Here is an 8414-nt window from a genome sequence, read left to right as displayed (position 1 = left end):
ACTTTTACACCTCTACTGGCGCGAGACCGCCCTGCGGCCTCGCGCCGCGACACGTGTACCACGAGAAAACAGCTCCGACCAGTTTTGGACTTAATGACATATTTAACAATATATGTTTATTGAACAACTGGACATAATTTCCTTTGCATTAATTCACTTTATTTACTGTTATTAATTTGATTGCTTTTGTTTTTAACAGAATAATTACATATTTAGTTAGGCGCATTGCCACATCCGGCCGGGCGCTGTCGTTGCTTTGGTGTTCGTCGCGGCGCACTTTTACACACTCCGCGGACATCACGCTCGGTCGTGTTTGATGCACTTAAGAGTTAGTGCTGTTGTGGCATAACGGCCTGTGCGAACCAGAGGGAGCACCGGCAGTTGGCGTCAAGTCCTATGGTTCCAAAAAGTGGTTTGTGTTGTTGAAGGATATCTCTTTCACCTTTACCAAAAAAATAGTAACATTTTTCCAAAATATTTAGGCATGGATTTTTTTTTACTTTCCTAAACACCTTTTCGGAAATCTTTACCCCAATTAGTAGGGCAAGGGTTTCCACTGTCAACCTTTACCCACTTTTTCGATGAGAGCTGGATAGCCAATGAAAATCACAAATAAAATGGACGTATGTTGTTTCATGCATTCTTTTTAGACCTGTGAAAATCATTTACAACCTATCATGTAATAGAAAATTATTTTAAAAAAAAGTGACAAAAAATTACAAAATAAATGGCTAACCATAAAGGATTATCCTACTTAGTGTAGGGGAAACAAAGAAAGTAGACAATAAGACTTATTCAAAGGCTACCTAAATCACGTTTTATGAATAAATTGATAATTATTTCATATGTATAAGTACCGAACTGTGCATAGTGAGACACCCCATGTCTATTTCGTAGCATATCAGATACTATTAATGTTTGGGATTTTTAAAATCATTTTTGGTGAATAGTGATTCATGTAAGAATTAGGGCGGCTTGCAGAGTCGTTCCGAGAATTCTCCGAGTGCGAGTGGAGTTTGAGTGGAGGAATTTTCATTGCACAGTCGAGAACGGAGTAAAAACTAAGTAATATCCGAATGAAACCGAGTAAAAACGAAGGAATATTGGAGTGTACGCGCAACCACACTCCGAGGGCACTCCGAGGGCCCTCGGAGTGAAATATGGAAAAAAATTCAAGATGGCTGCGTTATTAGAACCAATTGTGGAATTTCTTGATTTAATTGATGAAGTATTTCTAGAAAATGAAGAAAGAAACGTTGCCAGGGACCCACGTCGGTATTTGAGGGATTTTAAAAATCCACTGGAGTGGTTTAGTGACGTGCTGTTCAGACGACGATATCGTTTTACCAAGGATCTTGTTCGGCATCACATTCTGCCTTTGCTAGTGTTTGAAGAACCACGGAGTCGTCGAGGATTACCGCTACCGCCTGTCCTGCAGCTGCTAATTGCCTTGCGATTTTACGCAACAGGCACTTTCCAGGTAAGCAGTCAGAAATCATAGTTACTAACCAATACCTTTTGTTTACAATAATACCATCTCTCACTCTTTGCCTAGGTTAGCCGATTGTGCACTTCAGTATGTGGTGTTTAATTTGTGGTTTGCATAGGCACATATCGGTGCAATGTGAAATACTATTTACAGATGGTGGCAGGCGAGTTAACAGGCGTTAGCGAGTCCACAGTTTCCCGAATTATCAGACGTATCTCTGTCGGTTTAGCGCAACATACTCAACATCTGATACGGTTTCCCAATGGCGATGAATTTCGATTGAACAAGCTACGATTTTAACACTTTCCCGGTGTTACAGGAGTGACTGCACCCACATAAAAATCAAAAGCCCCGGCGGTGCTCGGGGGGAAGTATACAGGTATGTAGGTAAACATTGTTAAGGCATGTTGAAACATGTTTCGTGACAGACCTTAACCCTTTCCTGCCTGGCGGTACTTGTGAGTCCCACAATGTTTGAAGCCCCATAGAAATAGTGTGTGCATGTTTGAAACCACATGCTGCCTGTCGGGACCTCTGGGTCCCTGTATAGCTCCGCTCTGCCAGTTTTCGAAGAAGTTCGATTGACAGCCAAGAGGTTGCAGCACTAAAACGGCAGCACTGCACCAGTCTGGAGCGCCCCTTTTTTTGTTTGTTGAGCTGGACATATGATAAATGCCTGTCAGGACTTAAAAGTCCCATCATTAAAAAATATATTAAATATAAATAAAAAAATTTGGAAAAAATTATGGCCTCCTTTTATGCCTACTTAAATATAAAAATAAAAATTACAAAATTCAATTTTTTTACATTTCTAGGCAGGAAAGGGTTAATATGAAATGTGAACTGTGAGATAAATTGAAATAATTTGTCTAGTTTGTATTTATTTCAATATTTAATACAATATTCATGTTAGCACATAGTTCTTTCATGTAGGTAGCTTGATTGTAAAGTATTTCAATTTGTCAAGAGCATTTTCTTGAATCTGGTAATTCTAAAAGCCACCCCTGATTATGTAAAATTAAAACCCTCAAATTATTGTGTCAATTTCCTGACATTTTTTTATTATCGAATTAAATTTATACCTTACGTAGCTTTGAGTATTTTATAGCTTTTACAAGTTGTAAGGATGTGTGTATGATATTAAGAAAAAGGTCTGTTTTGCAAGGTTAGGTACATGTAAATAACCTGGAAATAGTGTTATTGGTTAAGTCACCTACATGGTAATTATTCCATATCACCTTACCAAGTTCATTCCTTGGCTTTGAATTCATCATTTGGTACATAATGCTGTTTTAAATTACTATGTCAAAAGATCCTTGACATTAAATCTAGAATTTTGCTATACAAACAAATTATGTCTCTGGTCTTGTGGAAATGCCTTTTTTGTGTGTATTGATACACACACACACACACACACACACACACACACACACATATATATATATATATATATATATTAGATCATAATTAATTGTTACATGACAAGTGTTTTTTTTTTGTCCATTACCTAGTGACATAGTAATTGAAAACAGTAAACTTCAATTTTCTAAGGATCAATGTATACAGGATCCTGCCATCAGGATCAAAGGAAAAACTTGGATATGTGATACAGAACTTAAACCTCATACTATCCATTCTTTCTAATGTATAGCATTGTTAACATAGCTAACCAACTGTTCACTTGTATTCATGATTTGTTGACATGGCCAATGTAACCAACTGATCTCACCATTTACACTAATATTTGTGTAGGTACATAAGGTGTAATAGTATGTTCTAAAAGTATGATTTTAAGAAAATGTAAATGTGAGGAAATATTTTAAAAAAAAAAGTGGAATTGTAAGTTTTTTTACTGAAAACAGACTGTTCTTCAGAATAACATCAAATTGTTGGTGGACAGGTGTGACATTCGCTCCAATCTTTGCTCAGGGAAGCATAATGTGCCTTACCCAAATTATTCCAGTAGTGGGAGTGGCACTTTCTGGTATATGTTTAGACTTTATACACATATATAAATAGCTGTCACAATTGTATGTACTACTAGTAACTAGAAAAACATGGTTAGTTTGAAACAATTTGTGTTTATGATATTCTTGAAATGTTCTCTAGCTTATTCGAAGATGGGCGTGTGCAGGGACTGCTGCTGGGAGACAGTGGTTACCCACAGTTGCCATACCTGTTCACGTACAGATGCAGAGCAGAGGTATGACATATTTCATAACAACACTAACAGCATTTTTATAGCTGCAAGTGTGATTAAATTAAATAATGTGAAATACATATAATATATTGTTTTCAAATGTGTCATAACTGGACTAATCTCCATATACTAACTCTTAAAGATCGCAACAAAATTTGTTGCTCCAACACCTTAGCTTTACTCATTTCTAAACTTCAACGTAATTGTTTTGGCAAAGTAAAATATGGTGCAAATAGACTCCAGCAAAGTTTTTTAGTGCAAACATCTATTATTGTAAAACCACCAAGCAAGGGAGAAACATTTTCTTCTACAGCCAGTTCATTATTTTTATGAACATATTTTCAATTATTGTTAATTTAATGTTACATTTTGGAAATTATATTAGATAGTTAATCTATACATACAAATATATGTTTACACACACACACACACACACACACACACACACACACACACACATATATATATATATATATATATATATATATATATATATATATATATATATATATATATATATATATGGTATTAATACATTCTTTGAAAGTTATTTGCACTAGGGAAGATTAATTTAAAACTTTTGTGACATTCGCCATTGCTGGTTTCAACTGTGATATTAAGGTTGTCTCTATTGATTACAGTGTGAACCAGCATGTTTTACATGTGTATAATGTACATATTATGTGTAGTAATGATACACATTAAGGTAATCACACAGGTACTCATGGCTCATGTTCGGACGAGGAATCTGGTGGAAAGGATGTTCAGTGTTTGGAAGCAGCGCTTTCCCTGCTTGCAGCTTGTTTTACGAAACAAGCTGCAGACAACAGCAGCTATCATTGTTGCCTGTGCCATTTGTCACAACATTGGTATCAGGCACAATGATTATGTGGAAGAAGCTGAGCTGCAAGTGAGAAGTGTTTTGTTATATATTATTAATTAGTATTGGCGACACCTAGGATTTCTTCCCTGTAACTTAGTGTATTATTTGCAAATGAAGTGCATAAAACAAATACTTGTTCAGTTTGTGAATTGCAATGATGTTTATTACATATTACTTCCTCTTTGAAAATACAAATGCTTTTGTACCTATAATGTGATATATAAACAGCTATAAAATAGGAACACTGCACAAATATTTAAACAGGCAATGGCAATAAACATTAAAGCCAACTAGACACCTTGGCAGCCAAGGTCTACTGGCGAAATCCACCTGAAGAAATCTGCAAATGAGGGGCTCGACTGGTGCTACATTACAGAAGGAAAACCATAGCATGCCAGATGAAAAGCTTTTTGCTGTATTTTTCTGATGGTGTCTTCTGTTGTTTATACACAACTTGCGTGTGTATATGTGTGTATATGTGTGTGAGAGTGCGTGCGTGCGTGTGTGTAAAACAAACATGTTTTATAATTGAAACAAAGCTAAGGTAGAGACCATTTACACTATAGTAATGATAATGTACCTATAAACAATTATTGCCTGCATTGTAATATATTAATTGGTTTGTTACAGGCCAACAATGATGTGCCAATCCCACCAGTTCCTCTTCGACCTGGGCGCGCCATGGCCATCAGGAACGAGTTCATCATCCGGCATTTCAATTAGCTGTATTGAAATGATTTTTACACACATTGTTTTACGTGGGTTTTTGAATTCAGTGTTCATGATCGTACCGTTTAATATTAGGTTTGTTTGGCTGGAATGAATATTTTATGATTTTTGCACTCATTGTTATGGCTACTTATGAATAATTCAATGATATATCTTCATTTGTTGCTAAGCCATTCCATTGCATTTCCTTTAATCCTTCACATACCTACAGGCCCTGGCATTTTGTTTCCAACTTGTAAACAAATTTCAATTAAATTAAGAAATTTTACATGAACTTTCTAATAATGCAGCCTTTTACAAATGTCTGAGTAAAGAAGTACATTTGGTTATATTTTTGCTTTTTGATTCTTTTGTATTTTAACTTGATGAAATAGGTAATGTTTTGTTAAAAGTATTATTGTGCAAACATATTTATGTTGTTTCAAGTTTCATTTTGTTCACTTACCTATGATATAGGATTGTATTGCAGGATCTTATTTCATTTTACTTTTGTTTAGTCAAAATTGTTTATATCTTAAGAAAGAAAAGTAATATCAAATATATTTGTTTAAAAACATTTAGATATACAGGTGTGGTGAAAATAGGTAGGAAACTGTGAATTCAACTATGTATTATGCAAAAACATTGGGAATCAGTTGGTAAAAACTGGTTTCATGATTGAAATACTCTCAATGTGTTGGGTAAGAATGTTTCCAAATGGAACATTGAAAATTAGTTGATTGTTTTGCAGATCCTGTTGCTGCCGCCAGTCGTGGCTCCACTCAAGTGCTCGGTGCTGCCCCTCAGCGGCAACGTGCAGTTCCAGCCCCTCGTGTGCCAGCAGTTAGTGGGCTGGCAGGGATTCCTCGACGGGCATGACCAGGAACATTCAAACATGCAGGAATTACATCATATTGAAGATAATTTATTATTTAATGATTTTGCATGTTATTTAGACAAACACATTTCAGGGAAATTGTGGGCAAACTTTGCCTAGGCTTGTAGTAAGCACTCATGTGGTTTACCATTGAACTACCCTTGTTTGTTTAAAAAAAATAACAATATTCTTCTACAATGTTTTTTATTTTTGACAAGAAGGGTAAAGTTATGAAAATACAAAAGTACAGCTACAAATCTTTTAAATGCATTGCCAAAAGCAAAGATTTTACATTTTAAAATTTTCCTTGTTACAGTTGTTTTAATTGTTTAATAATCATGCATTAATACATAACAAGATAATATCAAGAAATATTGTTATGGAACCTATTGAACTATAACATTTTAATGTATATATATAATTGATTGTGTAGTGTATGTTATTTCTTGTGGCAACAATTTTTAAGTTGTTAATTTTATTCACGATCTTAGTATTTCAATACTATTAACACAAATCACAACATAGTACACAGTGTTAAAAGCCCTTCATAATTCTTGTACATTTCTGTCTGATGTTTCTCTGGAGACCTTTAGCCATATCTGTTTAAGATCTGATATTGACTGCTACTATGTATGTATTTCATGTATTTATAATATGGTTACAAAATACAAAATACTTTATGGTCACCTTTGCATGTTATTATTTATTTAAATTGTTACTTTTATTTAAATGCTCTGCCACACACATTAATTTATATTGCATGCCGTATGTAATTTCCATCAGCTAAAACATTTCATGTACACATACATGTACATTACATACATATTTCACATACCGCTACTTTATGTTTATTACTTTCAGTATGCATCTGAAAATGTTCAATTTCTGTGAGTTGATGTTTTTGGATTTTGAATTACGGGATGTGGTATTAATGTGTGTTTCGTACCCCTTTGAGTAAACCTGACATGTTATTGTAACTCATTCTGGCTCATACGTTTTGTGATTCAGCACACCCTGTTTTATTTTTTTTAATGTGTGTGTGTGTGTGTGTGATGCATTATTTGTGCACAATTGTTACAAAAATACAATTAATTGTAATTATTTTCTTCACAATACTGGAATTATAATAACTACTTTCAATAGTCGTAAGCAATCTTTAATTTGTACATTAAGTAAAACAAATGATCTATTATTCAGAATCACTAAAAATTACAATAAATATGCAAGTTTCTTTCCTGTATTAGATAGCACAATAAAATTTAAAAAAAAATACAACTATACATAACTTGATTTTTTTTTGTGGTTAATTATGATATTGTTTCAAGTTAGTTTTCTTTTTTCCTGAATTATATTTGTAAAGAAATTATTTACTAATTGCTAAATGTTGCATGTTGTGTGTATTGTTTTTGTTTTGTTGTCTTGTATTTTGTATTGTTTTGTTTTGTCTGTATGTATCTGTGTTTGTATCGTGCCTACCACCCAAGGCCATAAGCTGTAGGTAGGCACGCAACAAATATTAAATAAATAAAATAAATAATATATGTGGCATTTTAATGTATTTATCCTAACCATTTACTTTTAGGAATGAAAATTGTGTTCTGCAGAACAATCAAGCATCATTAGTACTCAAACCACCATTTTCTAATTTCTCAAATGTTTTCAGTCAGTACACTGGACATTTTGCTACTTTTGAATGAAGTATGAGAACAGACACAATACAATATTCAAATAGTTGCCTTGGGCAGAAGTCTGAGGGACTGGTGCAGTTGAAGTAGCAGGAGCTGGATCACGAGGCACAGCTTCCACAGCAGTCTCCTCTGGGACAGTGATCTTTGCAGCAGCTGCCTCTTCCACCGCAACAGCATCACTGTCCCAGAGAAAACCAAGATTTTCCATTAAGTGAGGCACTGCTGCATCAAGTGCAGGCTTGCTGAGGATGAAATGTCCACCCCCTGTTCCCATTCTGTACCGGGATTCTGCAGCCAGCTCCTTCCTCCTCATCTTCATATTTTCCCAGCATATTTGTAGTGCAACGAAGTGCGCTATAAAAAAAATAACAAGCATAAATTCCTAACCCATACAGCACACAATGTTTCAGTAACATGTCTGTGATATTGCAGTAACATTACTGTGTTTCGAATATATTACATTTCATCTGTCATGTTTCTGGAATATTTCATAAACATTTCATTGGACACATAGTACTCATGTCTATAAATGAAGTTTCAGATACATTTCAGCAAGATTCGTTTGGCAA

At 34.7% G+C, this 8414-nt stretch overlaps 1 long non-coding RNA gene across 1 annotated transcript; it reads left to right on the top strand.

The window, feature by feature from the left end:
- The first annotated feature begins 451 nt into the window (after positions 1 to 451).
- LOC134527791 (uncharacterized) lies at positions 452 to 7696 on the top strand. Its single transcript, XR_010074270.1, has 4 exons — positions 452 to 1480; positions 1643 to 1868; positions 3599 to 3692; positions 5203 to 7696. It is a non-coding gene; the product is annotated as an uncharacterized LOC134527791 (long non-coding RNA).
- Positions 7697 to 8414: the final 718 nt, after the last annotated feature.

This window comes from Bacillus rossius, chromosome 1, assembly GCF_032445375.1.
Source record: "Bacillus rossius redtenbacheri isolate Brsri chromosome 1, Brsri_v3, whole genome shotgun sequence".
NCBI lineage: Eukaryota > Metazoa > Arthropoda > Insecta > Phasmatodea > Bacillidae > Bacillus > Bacillus rossius.
The sequence above is the reverse complement of the archived record's forward strand: the minus strand, read 5'-3'. Positions and strand labels throughout refer to the sequence as shown.